At 37.8% G+C, this 21,864-nt stretch overlaps 1 protein-coding gene across 3 annotated transcripts in view; it reads right to left on the bottom strand.

The window, feature by feature from the left end:
• ANXA6 (annexin A6) overlaps nucleotides 1-21,864 on the bottom strand; it is a 779,963-nt gene that overhangs the window by 173,996 nt on the left and 584,103 nt on the right. The gene's annotated exons all lie outside the window — the stretch shown is intronic.

The raw sequence follows: 21,864 nt of genomic DNA, 5'->3' as shown, positions 1-21,864 counted from the left end.
AGCAAGATAAGCAGTAGGGAGATCAGCAGTCCAGAGTAACTTATCACAGTGCAAATTTTGGATTTAAGAAGAGCTGATACGTCTGATCATCAGGGATGATTTTCTCTTTCAGAGAGTTTTATAAATAAAGCAAAACACAAGATACTAAAAGTCTCAATTTCAGAATTCAGTGCAATCCCAAAAATAATAGAATAAAGGGTCAGAATCAGTATTGCATTTTAAATATTACTCTAATTCACTTAAAAAGTTAACAGAATACACCTTTTGTATCAACACATATTTTTGGACAATAAGTCTAAAACTCAGATGTCTGGACTGACTGACTGTTTGTAATCCTGAATGATTTCCCAGCAAATCAGACTTTTTACGAAGGACAAAGCAAAAGTATGAACAAAATCAGGGAACGTCTGTGAAATCAGGGACAGTGACAGGTCTGTGAAATCAGGGACGGTGACAGGTATGTGAAATCAGGGACAGTGACAGGTCTGTGAAATCAGGGACAGTGACAGGTCTGTGAAATCAGGGACAGTGACAGGCATGTGAAATCAGGGACAGTGACAGGTCTGTGAAATCAGGGACAGTGACAGGTATGTGAAATCAGGGACAGTGACAGGTATGCATTACTGCCCAATGAGGGAAATAAGTGACTTACCCCTGCTGCTGTTTGATGACTGCTAAACAGCAGTAACTGATCTGTGTGTGGCAGTGCCAGTGTTGCACAATGTACTGCTGTTTGTGAAATAAGTACAAAACTAGTACTGCTATGGCTTATGCCTGTGTGTGTCTGTGTGTGTGTGTGTGTGTAAAAATATCCCTGATTTTTATCTGTGCATACACCCAACAATGCCAGGACACAGACATTATTGTTCTGGATATCAGTAAAAAATGTACCTAACAAGTAATTATATTTCAAATGTAAAACATAAAATATATCACAGAACATTCAGGCACTTATAGCTTCTTGGAGTCTGGTGACCTCCCACTCAACAGACTGTATAAATGAATACTGGGGGCTCCCTTAATCATCCTTGACTCTGTGGGGACCCCTACAAACATTTGGCTGGTTGGAGAAAAAATGTATCAGTTTTCTCCTTGAGCTGTTTAACCTGGACAGTGCTGAGATATGACCCTTTTAGGATAAAGCTTATAATAGTCTCTGGTTTCAACCACACCCATTCTAGAACCAGCCCTGCTCAAATGTGTGTGTACAGAAAGCTGCTGTAGTTTATGGAGGGCTGGCAATTGTGTGGCTATTGCAACTTTAATTTTCATCACAGTCAAACCTTAGAGGTGTGCACATGAAGTCATTATAGCTCATGTTTGAGTTGAGGACTGTGTGGTCATTGTTTATTTACTTTTCTCACAGACCTCATAGGTGTAAAAAGAAGGTTACTATAGCTCGTGTAAGGGTGGTGTACTGTCTAGGAGCAACAAATTAAAATATATTACTGAAAGCATTCTCACAATCACACATCAGGCACAAATACATGGGGCTGACTTTGAGGGTTAGGGGTGAGGAGGCATGCTATGTATATGTATGTCAGCAGTCACTTGAAATATATGACTAAGACAATTTGAACCTCTGCTTTCATCCCAGTCTAACACCAGAGGGATGCATAGGCAGTGACTGTCTTTTGTGGGGGGGGGTTAAGGAGGCAGGCAGTATTCCCAGATAGGATCTGTGTATCCTCACAGCAACTGGCATGCTAGCTTATTGTGAGCTACTATTACATCAGCTTTGAACATTAAGACTTGGGCACAGCTTATGTCATCCTTGAAAGAAACAAAATAAGACTGAAATTCTTTTCTTTTTCATGATTTTTGTTTAGGTCACCACTGGAGTAAAATGCTGAAGAAAATGTTCTAAAATTCATGGCAGACTATCTGTAAACCTATGGCTTCTTGAGCCCTGGCTTATCTGGGTTATTTCCTAAATGGTTATTACTATGTATCTGGGTCAGGAAAGATCTGTTGAAAGGATGTAAGGACAACTGAAGCTAAACAGCAGCACCACATTTCTTTCCTTAATCATAATCATACCTCTCAAGTGTACCTCATTGCGAGGAACGTACCTCATTTGAGGTCTTAAAAAGTTCATGTTCCTCGAAGTTCCCTCAAAGTTCCACATTGAAAGACTGTGTCACACATTCAGTGTTAGGAATTTGTTTAAGTGAAATCCATTGTAAATAGAAATTTTCATTGAAAGATCTTCTTTTTAAGTAAAACCAGCATATTTTAACCATCCTATGACCTTCCTAGTTGAAGTTGTTAGTAAGCCATTAGTAGGTGTTCCACATTTTGCCCATTTGTTCCACATTATGAGGGCTAGTGTTCCTCATTTTGGACATGGAAGGTTGAGAGCTATGATCATAATTTCTGTTCAAGCCATTATTGGATGAAAAGGTTGTGTAAAAAGAAAAAAAAACTTTAAAATGCACTTCAAAGCATATGGAAAGTTATGGTTTCTTGAAAAAGCTGAGAGTAAGGCAAAATTTGAGAAAAGGAAGAAAAAATATTGTGCATGGTATGGGGAGCCCAAAGGAGGAGGGATCAGAGGAGAGAACTGGAGGGTGTGTGTGTGGGGGGGGGGGGGGTGTTGAAACAGTATGTCAGGTCATCACTTCATTTAAGTCCAGACCTGTACATAGAGTTAATGTAATGTATCATTGTTGCAACTACATGCCAGTAACTGTAAGTGTCCCTTTGTTAGACAGGTCAGCAAAGTGTGGTATATAGTCCTGCTGTAATGTAAAAGCTTGTCACTACAGGTCTATCTGTGCGTGCTACTCCTAAAGGTTTGCAGTACAAACAAAAAGGTTTCTGAGGAGGGGTGGCATTGACAGGATGATACTTATACTGGAAGTGCCTAGGGGGCCCCCAACTTGACATTTGCTGGGCCCCCCCCCAAAATGCTAACACCGGCCCTGGCTGAAATAGTAATGATAAGAGTTTGTTACCAACCTTTCATATGTAGTCATACATAGTCAGTAAACAGAACAGACAGAATGTGAAGCTAATGAGCATGTGTGTGTGTGTGTGTGTGTGTGTGTGTGTGTGTGTGTGTGTGTGTGTGTGTGTGTGTGTAGATATATATGGGTCTATATTACATGATCGAAGTTTCAAAACTTTGAATCTGATATGGTCGACACCATATAATCAAAGTTTTGAAACATAAAAAATGTAATAAAACACAACAACCTACAAAAACAAACCATTTAAATGCTCTAAGCAGAGGGGCAAGCACCCCTGCACCCCCCACACCCCCTGCTACTTAAATATACCAACTAGAAAATCGCACCACAGTGCATAAAAGGGAAATCTTCCCTTTCCATGCTATACGGAGATCTCCATTAAAAGATTCAAAGTTTCAAGACTTCGAGCATATGGTGTCGACCATATCATAACTTATATATATGTATATAAATATAGATGTATATATACATACACGCGCACACACACACACACACACACACACACACACACACACACACACACACACACACACACACATATACGTCTACAGAAAATCGCCAACAGACCCAAATGTCTTGTCAAGGGCCACTCATTAGTTGCAAAATTAGGTAGGTACTTTCTATAACATTTGCCTGTCTTTCATTGGACAGTATAAGACAATTATTTATGGCCTTCATCTTTTTAGTTGTGGTGTTATTACCCCTTTGCTGATAAGGTATCCCAAATAACTGGCTTCCGCCAACCCAGTTCAATTTCTGATACATTTGCAGTCAAGCCTGCCCATCTTATGGATTCCAGCTAAGTCTGCAGTTTTGATAAGTGAGTTTCCCAGTGCCCTGAATGGATAACTGCATCAAAGTATGAAACAGAACTTTGTGTGTGTGTGTGTAGCTTAGTATCTTAACGACTGGCCTTTGAAAGGTTGCTAGAGCTTCATATATGCCAAATGGTAACACAGTACACTGAAACAGACCATTAGGGGGTAAGAAAAGCTGCTTTTTTTTTTCCTTTAACAAAGTGGGTAAGATATATTTGCCAATACCCTTTTGTTAAATCTAGGGTCATTAAGTATCTGGCTTTTCTTAGGTTTTCTATCAGTTCATCAGACTTGGGGTAGCAGTGAAAACTTTTTATACAATAATTCAATTTCCTAAAATCATTAAATGTAATACTTCCTTCAGGTTTGGGAACGTCAGTATCATGCTTCTCCTTTCACTTTGTGACTCTTCTTATCACTCTTATCTTGAGCATGTTTCAAACTTCTCTTGCTAATTGTTTTTCTGACTCTGATACTCTGTAAAGTCTCAGTATAACCTTCATTCCAGTTGTTATCTCTATGGTATGTTCTAGTTCTTCCAGACAGTTCAAAAAAGAAAACCTTATAACTCCCACCTAACACAGCTTAAGGCCACACCAGAGTACTGCCACTGCACTCATATCTTTTACCCATACTGTGGCCAAGGCCAGAGACAACAACAACCAACTTGTATCCTGGCTTTTCTTCGACCTCTCCAAAGCCTTTGACACTGTTTCACATCCACTACTTCTATCTAAACCTTGCAATCTAAATCTCTTTGGGCCCTCACTTGCCTGGTTTGCAAGTTACCTCTCCCATAGACAACAATCAGTCAAATGGCTCACTTCCTGTTCCCCCTACCTACCCATTAAATCAGGAGTCCCCCAAGGATCCATCCTTGCCCCCCTTCTATTTAATATCGTCACCAATGACCTCCATACAGCTTGCAAATAGTCCTCCCTTATTCAATATACTGACGATTCTACACTCATCTCTATTTCCAACAATATTTCCCAAATCCACACTCACACTCAAAATTCCTTCCAGTCTATCGAAAAGTGGCTATCTGACAATCAGCTAATCTTAAATCCTAAAAATACAAACTATTACTATTCCTTCCTCGTCCCCTATCTCACCATAAACCAACCTTTCTCATCACATCTCTAGACAATACTATCATTAAAGCAGAATACCACATTAAACTTTTAGGGACCATTACTGATGATGAATTAAAATACATCCTGCACATCCAGCATAGCATCAAACCCCCCCCCCCACACAAATTAGGCCTACTCTATAGAAACAAGCTATTTCTCACATCTCTAGACAATACTATCATTAAAGCAGAATACCACATTAAACTTTTAGTGACCATTATTGATGATGAATTAAAATTCAACCTGTACATCTAGTATAGCATCAAAAAAAAAACACCAAACATTAGGCCTACTCTATAGAAACACAGTATTTCTCACCTCTGATTCTAAACTCTCCCTAGGTCAAGTTCTCCTCCTTCCCTTCCTCCTATATGCAGTCACGATCTTTATTGATATCCATCAACACTCCTATCAAAATTAGAACAAACATATCACAAAATAGTTAGATTTTCTACTAACTCACCAGATAACTCGCACCACTGCCTTGCTCTCAGCACACTCCAATGGCTTGAATTCCCCCAACAACTCCAACTGTCAAAATTTTCTATAAACCTAACAAAAACATAGGAAAACTACTTTTCAAATTCTCTGTTGCCCAAGCCTGGAATAAACTCCCATCATCTATAAGAACCATCTCCCACCCCAAGCACTTCAAAAAAGAATTAAAACTATACTTACTAAACACAAGGGCTGACCTAATTCCTCTACACCCCTCAATTTACCTACATAGTGTACATGACTATTACATTCTCGTACTCTCAAGAACATCACTTTCTACTTTATATAACTCCATGATCTGCCTACAATAACCCATATAAATATGTATATAATTAATTCTATTTCAACTTTCCATGTCTTTTACTATTAATATGATCTATCTTAATATCTTCTCTTAACTATATTTCTACACTTACACTGCTCTCTCTCCAACATTCTTTATCACCTGTTACCTAAAAAAAAGAGCATGTACAACAAAGATTAAACGTGTCTTCCATATTTTAATACTGTCAATGTTAGCAATCTTGACTTCTATTTTTCTCTTTAATTCTATATTTATTTTTGTGTATACTTTACAGTGTTTTTTTTTCTGTATAATCTCTGGAGATTTTCTCCTTGGGTCTTCACAGAAAATGGGTTCCTGGCCCAGTTGGACCAACCCGGTTAACTATCATCTGTATAAGCTTGAGTGTTCCTCTTTCTTTTGGGTTACTCTCTGTCTTACTGTGAGGGTACACCACCCTCTCATGTTCTTTTCCTTCTCAGTGCTACCATGCCTCAGGAAAGAGTATCTTAATAAAATTTATCTTCATTTTTACTCCTTTTCATATTTGCAGATACCTGTTGCTTATTCACACCCATGCACATATGTGCTTGTGTGTGTGTGTGTGTGTAGATTTATATATATATATATAATATATATATATATATATATATATATATATATATATATACACACACACACACACACACACACACACACACACACACACACACACACACACACACACACATACACACACACACACACACACACACCTACTTCACAGTTTCAAAACATTGAACTGCAAATGGCCGCGATCATAAGATCGAAGTTTTGAAACTTCGAAATTGTAATAAAAAAATAAAAACAAAAATTGTTTCTTTTTACATTTTTGAAGGGGAGGGCAAGCCACCCTGCACCCCCACACCCCCTGCTAAATAAATATGCCAACTCTGAAATCGCACTACAATGAGGAAAACTGTAAATTTCCCATTCCGTGTTGCATGGCGATCTCCATTCAAAACGTTCGAAGTTTCAAAACTTCAATGTTATAGTCTCGACAATTTGCAGTTCGAAGTTTTGAAAGTTTGAATTTGTGAAGGGAATCCATAAATATATATATATATGTATATATATATATATATATATATATATATATATATATATATATATATATATGGGTCTACTTCATTTGCCCTAACTTTCGATTGACCGACACCCATTTGCCTGTGACCAAATGACCGAAATTTCATTTGACCGACACTTCATTTGACCGACACTTCATTTGACCGACAAGTATTATTGGCAAGAAAATGGGATATGCCCCCTGCCCCACTGTAATGCAACCCTGGAGTTAGAATATATAGTTAGGGGGATGTGGGGGGGCAAAGCTTTAATATTGCCAACTATATATTCTAACTCTAGGGTCGCACTACAGTGGGGAAGGGGGCATATCCCATCTACTTGCCAATAATACTTGTCGGTCAAATGAAGTGTCGGTCAAATGAAATTTCGGGCAAATGGGTGTCAGTCAATCGGAAGTTAGGGTAAATGAAGTATACCCATAGATATATATATATATATATATATATATATATATATATATATATATATATATATATATATATAAAATAATTATATCTCATTCAGAAGCTCAACTTTTCAAAAAGCCAAATTTCATATGGTCAAGGCCATATTATCGACTTTTCGGAAAGTCGAACTTTAGAAAACAACAAAAATCTATGTTTTCACATGGGGCAAGTCCCCCTGCAAATCACACCTCATGTGTATTATACATGCCAACTCCAAGATTGCACTACATTGGGGAAAAGGATAAATTCCCCAATCCCTACTATACCATTATCTCAATTCAAAACTTTTGACTTTCTGAAAAGTCAATAATATGGGCTTGACCATATGAGGTTTGACAGTTGAGCTTCTGAATGGGACCTACATATATATATATATATATATATATATATATATATATATATATATATAGACACAAACACACACACACACGCACACACGCACACACACACACACACACACACACACACACACACACACATCAAAAAAGGCAAACAAAACAACAGTGTTTTTTTGTAAGTGGGCAAGCCCCCTGCACCCCCCCCCCCATACTAACTCTAATATCGCACAACAGTGAGGAATAGGGAAAAACTCCTTGCCTCACTTTTACAGATGTTGCACTTACTGTAAGCAACTTCCCCAGTACTCAAATCCCACACATACACATAAGTGGATGCACTCAGTCCCACATGCATACATTCACACAGACATAAAGCTCTTTTAAATACACATGCAGGTGATCCAGTTTAATGTCAATTTACATACACTGACCAAACAAGTTCAATGTAATGCAGAACAACATAAAAATCAACCATCTGACGTAATGCATGACTCTCTCGCTCTCTCTCTATTAATATATTAATATATATATATATATATATATATATATATATATATATATATATATGCGCACATACGCAGTATTACACAAGAGGGTAAATAGGCTTTCCACAGAAAGAACCAGATTGTAGGGCCTGCAGGCCTCACCCAAGCTCTAACTGCAGTTTAGTGCTGTATGTGAGTGACTCCTTGATATATACTTCACAAATAAGCCCTAACTTAGTTGTCGCACATCCTATCTCCAGGATCTTTGGGTAAGCATCTGATTACCCCTTTTTGAACCTCTGAATGAGGAACTAACTTCTTGGTGTTTAAGTACTTTATCTGATAAAGTCTTGGGTTCCGAGACAAAAGTGCTCATCTCTGTGTCTTTATCATTTTAATAAATCTTTTGGCACCAGACTGTGGGCTGGACTGCTATTTTTACTTATTTTTTTGGTAAAAAGTGTTTCTGTACATTTTATTTGATAACTTCTTGGTGTGCTAATAAGTAACATCCTTATATAAAGCAGTGGTAGGCAATCGGTGACTCAGTCAATTACCATGCATTTAATGGCATGCTATATATATTTTCCAAACTGAACATATTACTATACATAACTACACACACACACACACACACACACACACACACACACACACACACACACACACACACACACACACACACACACACATCTTGAGTGGTAGAGTGAATATCATTGCAAACTCAAAGCAATAGGAACTCTGGTACAGAAATGTAAGTAGGGTGGTATGAAGGGGTTAGATGACCCTGGTGCAAGGTGTTAGCAGTCACAGTCATGCTGATCATTTGGTAGTGTAATGTTGGTATTCATTTCTATATAGGCATAAACGCCTGTATAGAAATTCATTTTGATACTGTGTTTTTGTTTGTCAGGACTGAAGCTCTTGCTTCAGCACTTTGTGTGAGGTATAAGGGCTGTTGCAGGAAGTGGCTTGTTATAGTTTTCAGTTTTTAAAGGTAAAAAAACTTTTTTGTGCTCTGCAACCGGCACAGAGGACCTGGTGCTCCTCAGGGGGAGACAGGATTGCAGATCTGTGACTGGATCTTTTTTTAAATATTGCTCCTATAAACTTAGAAAGTTGATCGAATAAAGGTTTTGAGTTAGCATGCATTTTCTGATGGATATGAAGTCTGCAACACAAATGTGTGTCATTATTTAGTGAGAACAGTTCTCAATGATTTGCCAGAAAACCACAAATTTTATGAAGTACAGATAAAAAATATGAGGGGAAAAAATCTGTACATTCTGCAAAAATCTGGACATTTCAAAGCTATGCAGGTATGCCTCTGCTCTGATTCTGTTTTCAGCTGCAGTATCGTCCGTGCGAGTCTGCATGTCCTTCCTGTTTTTGAATTTTTTATTGTGTACTCCATTTTTCATGTATGGAGGGGGAGGGTTTGAGTTTTATACAAAATGAAGCCCTGGCAATGTATTTTTGTTCCCTGCTTGCCTAGTAAAGTCTGTGGATGACAGCAGATATTAATGGTACCACTGCAGGAATCAAAATTAAGTGATAAACATCATTACCAATGGCTTAATGTTTCTCTCTCTCTCTCTCTCTCTCTCTATATATATATATATATATATATGAATCTATGAATCTCAGATTGCTGAATATTACACTTCACTGAAAAGTAAACTAATTAGGGGTATTTTAATGCAGCAGATTCTATAAACTGAATTACACAGCACAACCTCCTGTTACTACCGGACCTGCTAAATAAATGAAAACTGAGCTGCTGCATTTTCTGCCAACAGTTATGATGTACACAATAAAATGTTTCTACTGTCACTTTGTGTGAGCTACGTCATAATGCACACACTGTAGTCACAGGCCATGTGCTTCATGTGTGCCAAAGCAAAAAGTAGCTACAGCCAAGAAAAATGAAGAACAATTTGAACTGTTAGTGTATTAGGGAAGCTACATTTGTTGCCCAGCACCTTTGTCTATGTGATACAGTTGATCTAATCCTATCACATGAGCAAAAACATTTATCTCAGACTATCAGCAAGAATTTTTTTTCATTTCCATGCTTAGGAAAGTCATGTAGTGAGCTTAAAAAAATTATCACTTGAAGAGGTATACTAGAAAATTTGTAGTGACAATAGTATGGAATGCTATGTATTTTTCAGTAATATGTAGTATTAACTATGCTATGAATGCTACTGCAGGTCACCAAGAGTACAATAATATCTTAGAATACTGTAAACTACACTCGGCACATTTTACTTAAGTGAAAGTGAATAACTTTTATATTATTACACAACTGCCCTGAGGTCATATTTGGTTTTCATGCTCTTATACCATCAAAATTTAAGTTTATAATATCTGTTTCCCTGAATATCAATTATTTTTATTCAATATAGGGACTTTATAAGAAATGCAACTGAAACATACAGAAAAGTCATGATCTTAGCAGTAAAGGCAGCAAAGTTTTCTGACAGTAAAGTTAAAAATACAGCAGTCTCTCTCACTTACAGTTTAATTGTTAAAGTGACGAGCAGAATTTAAGGAAGACTTTTTTTTAAACAGACTACACAGGTATGGAAAATTACATGAGGAGGTAATGTAATCAAAGAAGAAAACTGGCCATCTCTCCCAAGAAGCATAGTGAAAAAAAGTATTGGGCAAGATGGTTCTGTTTCCTTCATAAACAAACCCTTTGAAAGACTTCTAATTTTTAGGCTGTTTTGAGAAATGGCTCAGTCTGTAAACTGAGATGAAGCACTTCCATCATTTTTTAGAATACCACAGTTGCCATCTAGTGGCCAGAGAGATAACTTATCATTCAAACCACAATATTTTTCTGTGTGTTCCTTTTTTGTATTTATTTTACTTTACTTCTGAAAAAATAGGACACTAATAAATCCCGAAAGTGTAAGCAAACTAAATTGATAAATTAAGTCAATAAAACTAAAAGCAACTTAAAAGCAGAGGCACCATTTGCAAATATAGAACAGCAATGTCATGTTTTCTGACCTTATACATTGTTAATTTACTAAACTATGCTAAACATAAAATACCTGAAGTAAGAAGACAGCAGTGTAATGCTTTAATATATTTCTGTCGGAGTTAAATCTGTACAAAGGCATAGATAGATATACACCATTTACACCACGGTATATGTTTATTAAAAAGAAGCAATTTTTGCATTGATTTTCTTTACTGAGATGCAGTCAAAATGAAATTAAAATGACATATTTAGCTGCAAGTCTGCAAGTCTTGTCAAATATCTTTTAGAATTCCTGGTTGGCTACTTTTCCCTTTTTTTGCTTAAAAGTTTGCACTGACTGTGGTGGTTCTCAGAGGCCGAGAGGATAGATTTGGGGAGGGGGCTTTCTGGAAGTGGATGTAATGCTCCATACAATCATGTCTGGGAAGTGCAAAATAAAAGGTAGTGGAGAGTTTGGTGTAACAATTATCTGTCAGTGCCTAATTCTGGCTTGCACAAAAGCTGGACTTAAGGCGCAGTTGTGAAAGCTTTTCCTCCTAGTTTTAAGCAAACATGCAAATGATAACTGAACAAATGACATACGTAGCCATGGAAAATATTGGAAAATTAAATATAATTATAACTGGCTATTTATTACTGCTGTAGTTCACTGTACCTTCTTGCAAATACAAACAGCAGGTACTTATTCGGGAAACAATTCTTAATATAAAATAACTCATCTAAGATGGTATGCTCATGTATAAGCAGTATAGCAGTCCTTCATACAAGTTAGGTCAGCTCATAATGTTTGTGTAAGAAAACTGTAAGAGAAAGGCAATGTTTCAAGAGTGAAACAAACAAACTCTGTAGCTATAGAGAATTCTGTATAAGCTTATTCCAAAGCTGCACTCCTGTAACAAAGCATCACTGGTGTATTAAAGGTTCAGTTCCTGGTCCTGGCAGCCATGAAAGAAACAAAGTTAATATGACTGTCATGGATACTATGGAAAAAGAAGCAGCTTTTGATCAATAAAAGTGCCAAATGACATGGGCAATAGCCATAGCAGGGTACTAAAAGAAGTGCAGCTGCCAGTGAAAATATCTAGACTGATTTGGTGGTGATGGTCTACCATTCTAAAATATTTCAAGTCAACACAACTTCCATGTTTTTGTAACTGATGGATCCAGTACTGCAAATGAACATGTATTTTGTTTAGTATTTCACAAATTATTTTTTGATTGCAACAAAACTGCTATTGTAAGTTAATTGCTTTTTAGTAAATAGATACCAAGCCTTATTTATCTAACTAGTAGAATGCAGATCTTCTGTTCCTCTATAAAATGTTTATATCTGTTTAAGGTCAACTAAACTAAAGTAGCTAGATGAATTTCTCCACAGCAACTGCAATCTGCAACAGTAAAAGAAACAATTCAATGCAAAGTTAAAAACGAGACACTAGTACAGTAGATGACAGTTTGTTAATTATGTGCAAGTTATAATATAAATAGATAAATCCATCTGAAAGAGCTTCATATTTATAAAGCACAAATTACAAGGTAGCTTGCATTAGGTAACATATGTAATATGCAATCATTGCACTGTGTTTTACAGGAGAGATGCAGATACATGTGGCCGCCATTGTACTATTGGGGTTGAACTTGATACTGTACAGTGAAGAGAGCTAGTAAAATGTGTAACTCAGGTCCCATACTAGATGTAATGCCTTCATCCAGCTCTAGACTATTCCCAGTTTTTCAGTTGTAAAATAAAGCTAATAAAAAATCAAAGCATGAGGATTTGTGGGGCATCTTCATGCTATCATCATCTGTGTTGCAATGAGAAATGTGAAGCCCTGACTTTGACCCAGATTACCACAATTAGTATCCTGGGTACAAGAAAGGAATGACAAAGTCCATGTCTTCTAGCCTATATGAAGGGGGGATAGTGTGGGGTATGGTTTCCATGGAGACTAAGGCAACTGATAGAGGCACTGGTGAGAAAATAAGATGGTAAGGCAACTTTGGAGTATGTCACCAGAACTGAGATAGCTCCCTCACTGCACAGACACACACACACACACACACACACACACACACACACACACACACACACACACACACACACACACACATACACACACACATACACACACAAAATCTTTCTATCTCTATCAAATTACGTTAGTTGGCCAACATCACAGATGGCATATTAACATGGTGAATTAACATGGTGTATAAGTAAAGTAAACACAACACGTCATACAGTTCTTTTAGCAGCTGACCAACTAATGTAACTCGATGTTGTAACATTCTTCAATGAATGGACTGTTCGATGTTGTCATCTCGATGAATAGCAGTTTGCTGAAGGGATCCTTCGATGGTATGACATAGACCCGGTGTCTCCACTCCAAATCCCTACCACAAAATTGCATCATGCAAATAATAGCTTCTCTGTTCATGCCACTAAACTATAGTATTCTCTCCCTTACAACTTCACTTACCACACAAGCTACCCCAAGTTTCGGTAGGATTTCAAACAGTTCATGACTCGTCAACACAAATTCAAATACCAGGAAACTGGGGACATTACACAAATGCAAAATTTTCCCCTACAAGTTAACTCTTCCTTCTTTCTTTCTGATTACTACCCACTTATACTGTCTCACTTAAGTATATGCCTTACCATTTGCATGCATGTCCATTTGCATGCACTGTTTTTCCTTCAAGAGCAACACATCCTGCAAAACCACATAGAATGTACAACTATCAATCCTTCCCTAAATTTCCATTTCTTTGTACATCTTTTACAGTTGTTTTACATTCATGCCTATGTATATTAGTTGCATACCTGTTCTGTTAATGCTGATATTGATATTAGTGTGTTGCTTTTTGTTTTTTTAAATATCATCACTATTGCGTTTCTATTGATATTTGTTGTTTTTTTGTTGTTACAATATGATTGTAACCTGGGTTACGTCTGCATTTGGTCATTCTGTGATCATCACCCTGGTAACCAAATGTAAATAAAATAAAGTAAACTAAATAAATAAACAAATAAAATAAATGTCCTTTTTCTTCATTTGTCATTACTGAGATCCCAACAGAAATGGATATGAAGTAGAGCAATATGGATATTGTAATCTGCAGACACTTCTAGGAAAGATATAACAGATATAATAGATGTTTGGTCACTGCTTAGTTTTAGTTCCACCAAAGTTCTTAGCAATAAGCAAAGTTGCATAGCATCTGGCTCCAGGGCACCTACAAACAAATTTACTCATTGTGAATTTCATTTTAATATTTATTTCTTAACCAGTTAAATGATCTAATCTTTCACAGACCCTTCATCCACAACATGGGAGACAATGGTAAAAGTGAATATAGTGTATATGAAAATTTAGATCAGTAACCAAAAACAACTTTTGGAAGATGGAACACAACAGCAATACCAAATAAATAAATAAAATAAAAAAAACCAAACATTCAGACTCCATACAAGCTAGAATTCAGGACTGAAGCCTAGACCTGGAGACGTGCAGCAGAAATTGATGCAAGATCCTCGTTCTAGTCAGTCTTTTGTAACTAAAGCTAATAAGAATTATATTTATTATGTTGAAAACTGGAATTGACACGTAATTTCATTTTTTTTATTCCTTTGTGGGAACTGTATGATTTCTGACTTTATTATTCTTTTTAAAACTGGGGGTTGTCCTAAAGCATGCCTCGCTATCACGTTTGTAACATATAACACATGCAATATTTGAAGTAGGTTGGACCTACGTATTAACTGTAACACAAGACAAAACATTAATTTCAGTATGCAGTTTATAACATACTTGGCATGTGGGGATCATGATGACTCATGGAATCTCATTTTTGAACTGTTCCTGTTTTAGTGACTGGGTAGCAGACTGGAGAAGAATCATATGATTGGGCAGCAGACTGAAGAAGAATCATGTGATTGGGCAGCAGACTGTAGAAGAGTCATGTGGCTTGCCAGCAGACTGTAGGAGATTCGGTTACTTGGTTCCTGTGTTTTTTTCAGAATGCTCTGTCATGTGCACATACTATCTCTGAGGTCAGGTAACTCAAGTAAGTGGAAAAGTCAAATTTTTCTAAGAAAACTCTTCTCTTTACTCTGTGGTTGTGCAGCCTCAAGGGTTATTATATCTAGAGATCAGTGGTGCTGTGGCAAACCCCTACCAATGAAGGACTACAAGGAGTGCAGAACTTGTAGAACAATTTCTACTTTTCTTTAATGGTTTGACTTTGAGGTGTCAAATACCTTTGGTTTGTTGGTTTTACAAATCACTGGTTTACTTGCAATCATCCTGTCTTAAAATGACATCCAACAAATCATTATATGGTCCAGATTTTGTATATTATTTACTTTAAAACATTTAAAATTATTATTATTATTTTTATGTTTTGGTAACTAGGTTATCTTCTACTACAAATAGCTCATTTACAGACAGGATTAAGTAAGCCTCAGGGGGGAAAAATGCACTATTGCTAAAGCAGCACTGTAATAAAACTGTATTTAAAATAATTTCTACATATAACCAGTGTTAAATATACAAATGCTTTTGGTGTTTTATGCAGCATAAATATTTTCAGTGTATATGTTGTTCAATATATTAGTAATTGACAACATATCTTGGTTCTACCATTCTCTAGCGCTGAGGTTTACCTAAACACCCAATATAATGCTCAATACCCAAATAATACCTTACCACAGTGACAGTCTGCCTCTGTATCCTATATTAAATAAACCATAAAGCCAGAACTAAATGTATTCATCTACCTACCGAAAGGAATCCTTGCTGGCTTCCCTTGTAATAATCTTAAACCTCACCAGCAACCTAAGAGTTGTCCACTGCAGTACTACCTTACTTCTTCCGTCTAAGTATCCAAACTATCCTGGACTAGGTACTTCTAAAGTACAGTGTCCTGTACCTAAACGTTGTTTAAAGTACATTATTATTTTTTAAATGCAGCTCCCATTTCCTAGCTAGCTGACTGTGTAATATAGAGGTGTTAGAGTTCTCAGAAGTACTGATACATTAAGTAATTCTTGTTTTGTTAATGGATTATCTCATCTAATCTAGCAAATGCAGCTTCTACTTTTTTATCCCAACTATCTGAATGTGTTATGAGTAATTTTAAATTCTTAATAGCACCTGGATTATATTGTAATCTTTAGAGATTTGTTATACTAGCACAGTATTTTTTACTACAACAACACATGCAACCGTATCTGTGAAATGTCTTTACCTGCTCTATAGTTTTAAGTATTGTCTGCCTTACCACCTTTTTCTCTCTTTCTGTATATTACCAGCCTTCTGATCCTGTTGTCCCTGCAACAAACACCTGAATTAACCCTGCTTGATGCCTCAGAAAATTATTTCAAACTAAAGAATTAGCCTACCAGCTCCCTGAGATACCTTTTTTCTCTAAAAGACAATGAAAGTATGTATTGTTACAGCTAAGAGCAAATAGCAATGATATGAATTTTTAAGACTCTGCTAGGTTAGGCAAGCTTCCCAGTTAGGTTAGCCAGCAGCCAATTCCCCCCCTACTGAACATCTATCATTTTGTATAATTGTCCTTCTTCCAGCTTATATACTGTCTATCACTATCTGGCTCATCCCCACCCTTCTCCCTTAACCTGCCACCCCCTCTAGGTGACCTACCTGCTGCAATAAAGTGACTGGCCACTAGGTGGCATCTCATCACAAGCCTACTGTATATTAATTTCATATCCTATTGTTAACCATACCTCCAGAACTCTGTTCCCACTTTTCTATAGAATTACTCTTTCACCATTTCTCCTTTGTCCTAAGGTATCCTTAATCACCCTCTACTCCTATAATATCTTGACTCTCTCCTTACTCATCTCTTAAATTTCTTCTACACTCTCCCACTCTCATACTTACCTGCTGCATTGTCATACTTTACTGATTGTCTTCCTTGGCAGTCTACTCTCTTGTCCAAACCCGCTCCGTTCGCCCTTCAGGCTCACTCCACTCCCCTACCCTGCCCCCAATTTCCACCCGCCCCTATCACATCTACACATATACCTAACAAGCTCCACCTACCTAACCTACCCAATCACAGTCCTCTCCCACTTACTCCTCCCCCTATTCTCTAATCAAGAAAAAACCCACCTCATTTTCCACTCCCACTGCTAATCCTCCCCCCTACTCTCTTCCTACCCCTGCACACTTTGTTTCCCTTTATCCTATCCTTCAATATCTAACTCTCTCCATTCACTTCTGACCTTTCCCTTCTCAATTAACATACATCACTATTCTTCTCCTGTCTGTATATTACCCTACCTTATCCTAACATGCCCTACCAACTCCCCTTAACTATTCAACTCTCCTGCTCCCTTCTCATCTTACTAATAACTCTTCATCATGCTACTTCATACTCCCATAAAGCTCCTCCTCTCCTATGTCCTACTCAAACTGCCCCTAACCCCCAACTACTGCCTCTCGAACTCTCTCACTTTCACTCCATATGCTCCTCCCTTATTCCACCCAACCTGTTACACCTTTTTCATCCCAAACTATTCTCTACCTCAACTAAAACTCTCTCTCTGAAACCTCTACTAAACCCTAACAAATACCTACTATACAAACCTTACAGTCCAAAACTGATCACCTGCAATGTCCTAGCCTTATCTGGAGACATTCATCCTAACTCTGGCCCTTGTCCCAGTGCAAACTACTCCATCCCTCCATCCTCCTCCTCTCCTATAACAATTAACACTCCCCATCCTTCCTGTCTCCCTCCCACTTCCCCCCTTAACACTCTGAAAATCTTCACTATCAATGCCCAGAGCCTTAACAACAAATGTCACCATCTGCAAGCCTGGATTAATCATAATAAACCCGACATCCTAGCCATCTCTGAAACCTGGCTAAAACCCCATACCACTGACTCTGAAATATTGCCTCCTGGTTACCACATCCTCAGAAGTGACTCTTTAAACAAAAAAGGTGGTGGCTCTGCCATAATTTACTCTATCATCATCTCTCTCTAATACCCTTTCAAATTCCTACCCTTAATTCCACAAACTCTGAAATCACAGCTAGCCTTCTCCGATTAAATAAACACAAGAATATCTGCTTCATATCCTTATATATCTCCCCTGGCAACAATATCTCCACCCTTGAAGATATTCTATACTGGTCCTCAACTCAAATAAAACATGAAACATATATTCTAGGTGATGTCAATATCTACTGGAATAAAATCAACTCACCATCACCCTCACTTTCCATTAACCTTCTAAACTTCACCCAAGTAATCTTATCAACTACTCGCCCTAACAAAAAACACCCCCAGGGTCCATCTTAGACTGGATTCTAGTCTCCCATCCAAACAAAATCACTCTCAGTGGCACTATCCCTGACACCTTCAGTGACCATCTCCCTGCCTTCATCCATGGATCAAACAGCTCCACCCAACACCAACACCTCTACATTCAAACTCGTAACCTCAGTAACTTTAACCCCTTAATTTTCTCAAACATCTTCAAACAAATCAACTGGAAACCTCTAAATATCCTCCCACTTAACAATGCTGTTGAACATTTCAATTCCATCTTACTAAATACTCTCAACTCCCTAACCCCTCTAAGAAATAAGCAAATCAAAACTAACTCTGCACCATGGTTGACCAAAGAAACTAAACAAATCATGCGTCATAGAGATAAGTCCTGGAAGCTCTACCAGAAAAAATAAACTATCCTCTACCTTACTTCTATACACCCAACTCCGCAACCAAGTAAAGAAACTCATTACCAAAGACAAAAAAACTACTATATTAAACTTCAGTCCAATAACAATAAAAACCCTAAACAATTTTGGAAATCAGTCAATTCCCTTCTTCATCCCGGATCTCAAAACAACCCCTGCCCCAACCCTAATCTATCCGACAATGAACTTAGCTCCCACTTCAATACCTTCTTCATTGAATCCATAGCCAAACTAACCATAACATTTCCTAATAACAACCCACCTAACTCCCTTTCCTCTCCACCCAACAACCCAAACAATAACCCCCCCCCAATTTCCATCTCAAACCTGTATCCACATCTTTTATAAAAAAGCTTCTCTCCAAGCTAAAGCCAGGTTCTAACACCCCTGACAACATTCCCCCTTCCTTCCTCAAACATGCAGCTGAAGGTATCGCCCTTCCAATTAGTATTCTGATTAATAGATCCTTAACTGAGTCATACGTACCCAAACTTTGGCGTTCAGCCTACATCCTACCTCTTCACAAAGGTGGCAAAAACACCTCTATTTCTAACTTCCACCCTATCGCCCTACTCTCTCCAATATCTAAAATTCTAGAAAAATGTGTCCACCACCAATTCTTACCCTATCTCATTCAAAATCACCTCCTTACACCCGCCCAGCATGGCTTCCGTCCCGGCCACAGTACCATAACTGCACTATTATCCTTCTTAGAAACTATCAATCAAGCTGGAGACTCTGGACTCATTGTATCCACAGTACTGCTAGACCTTTCAAAAGCTTTTGACACCATCTCCCACACACACATTCTTCATCATCTGGCTAATCTCAAACTCTCCCCAAACACTCTTTCCTGGTTCTCCAGTTACCTATCTGACAGATCTCAAGCAGTCAAATGGAAGAACTCATTCTCTTCCTTTTTGCCAACATCTACTGGCGTTCCTCAGGGATCCATCCTTGGACCCATGCTTTTCATCATTTTCATAAACAACCTTCACACCTTTATCCCTGACACCACAGTCATCCAATACGCAGATTACTCTACCTTGGTCTGCTCTGCCCCAAACCTTCCTGAACTCCAGACCAAAACCCAATTAGCCTTTACCACCACAGAGAACTGGATGCACCAAAACCACCTTTCTCTTAACTCCAATAAATCCAAAATACTAATTTTTCTCCCCTCCAAAGTTTCCTCTCTGGACAAAAACACTTTCGATGTTCTTAGCCAAACTAACACTGCCATTGAAGTGGTCCCCTCTGCAAAACTCCTTGGCATTACCATAGACGAACACCGCAAATTTGATATTCACATACAACATAACATTAAGAAAACCCACCAAAAGCTAGGTATGCTATATAGGAACAATCACTTCCTTTCAAACTCCTCTAGGCATACCCTGGCAACATCCTTCCTCCTACCTTCCCTTCTATATGGAGCTCCTCTCCTAACCAACTTGTCTGCTACCAACACCTCTAAGCGCGAAGCTTGCTATAATAAGATCTCTAAATTTGCCAGCAAATCCAAAACATCAACTCACCACTGCCACAGCCTTCATTCTCTGAACTGGCTAGAACTCCCTAATCACCTAGACTATCTACAACTAACCACCGCTCACAAACTTATATTCTCCCCTAATAAATGCCCAGCCTTAAAGGACATCCTTCCTCCATACATCCCTAACAGATCACTGAGATCCAAAAACCAAAACCTAATCTCCATTAGTAAACCGAAACGACCAGCTGGCCAGCTTTTACTCTCCTTCTCACTAGGTAAAAAATGGAAGTCTCTGCCTACTTCACTTAGGACTATACCCAACACTGAATCCTTCAAAACTCAACTTTTTCTTCACCTATCCTCCAAATGGAAATGCTCCTGCTTTCACCCCACTTAAATTCCATAGGGACTCCTAACTAAGCACCCCTACTCCTACTCCACTATACTCTCATACTTATTCTAATTTCTCAAAATACCTACAACTAACAGACTTTAAGTGACTGTAAGCATATAAATATTGATTAAAAAAAACAAATCTGCCATCAAGTTCTCTGCAACTCTCAAATGTATTAACCCTACTTGTTTTTACAAACTATATTGTATATATATTTTACTTTGTAACCTTTATTTGCATTGTGTAACCTATATTGTATTATACTGTTCTTGGAGCTTTTCTCCCCGGGCCTCCAGTGAAAATGGGCACTTCTTGGCCCAGTGGACTTCCCCGGTAATCAAACTGAAATAAATAAATAAATAAATAAATAATTAAAATCAGGGTATGGATTATGCTGGTATCTGATCATGCCTGCAATGTGTATTTAGTTACTCAGCTTTTATTCTTATGATCATATGACAGTAGCATGAGTAGTCCTCATGAATGAAGCAACATGCCAGGTAAGGCAAATCTATAGTACAGTATGGAGGCTAACATACAGGATTAAGACTATAAACTATTAGCAAGAATGCTTCCTGTACTCTACGGTTTGATTTACTCAGCCCACATTTATCTATGGCATGACGCTTAGCAAATTACTTAATCAGACAGTATTCATGGGTAATTGAGAGAAATGGGACAGGCTACCCTTAGTAAATATCTATGAATCTCTACCCCAGTATGGTTAGTCATAAAAAGGCTGTCTGATGTACATGCATCTGTGTGGTATTGCTCTCTTAATTTCTCTCTGTCACTGCAGTGCTGTGTCATCAGCTTCTCAGGATAACTTCCTTATCTAGGAAGACCATGACTTACCGTCATACAATGGGTTTCCATATAACGCAACTCCACCTCTGAGCTCAACCAAAGGTTTATAATGAAACACTTCTGTCTTGGGAGTAACTCTGTGTGTGTGCTAATGAACAACAGCACATGTGTAATAGTTGGGTCTACTGACTCATTAATGCCCCTAGAGGTCATTCATCAACCTTAATTGACCTTCTCTTGAGATCAAATTCTTTCTAATTTCTTCTCAATAATCCAGTGATTACAGCATCGGGGATAACATCCACTGCAAAAATAACATGACTAAGA

Source organism: Protopterus annectens, chromosome 6.part1 (genome assembly GCF_019279795.1).
Source record: "Protopterus annectens isolate FY-2018-M chromosome 6.part1, PAN1.0, whole genome shotgun sequence".
In the NCBI taxonomy this organism is placed as follows: domain Eukaryota; kingdom Metazoa; phylum Chordata; order Ceratodontiformes; family Protopteridae; genus Protopterus; species Protopterus annectens.
This window is presented reverse-complemented; position numbering and strand designations above follow the sequence as displayed.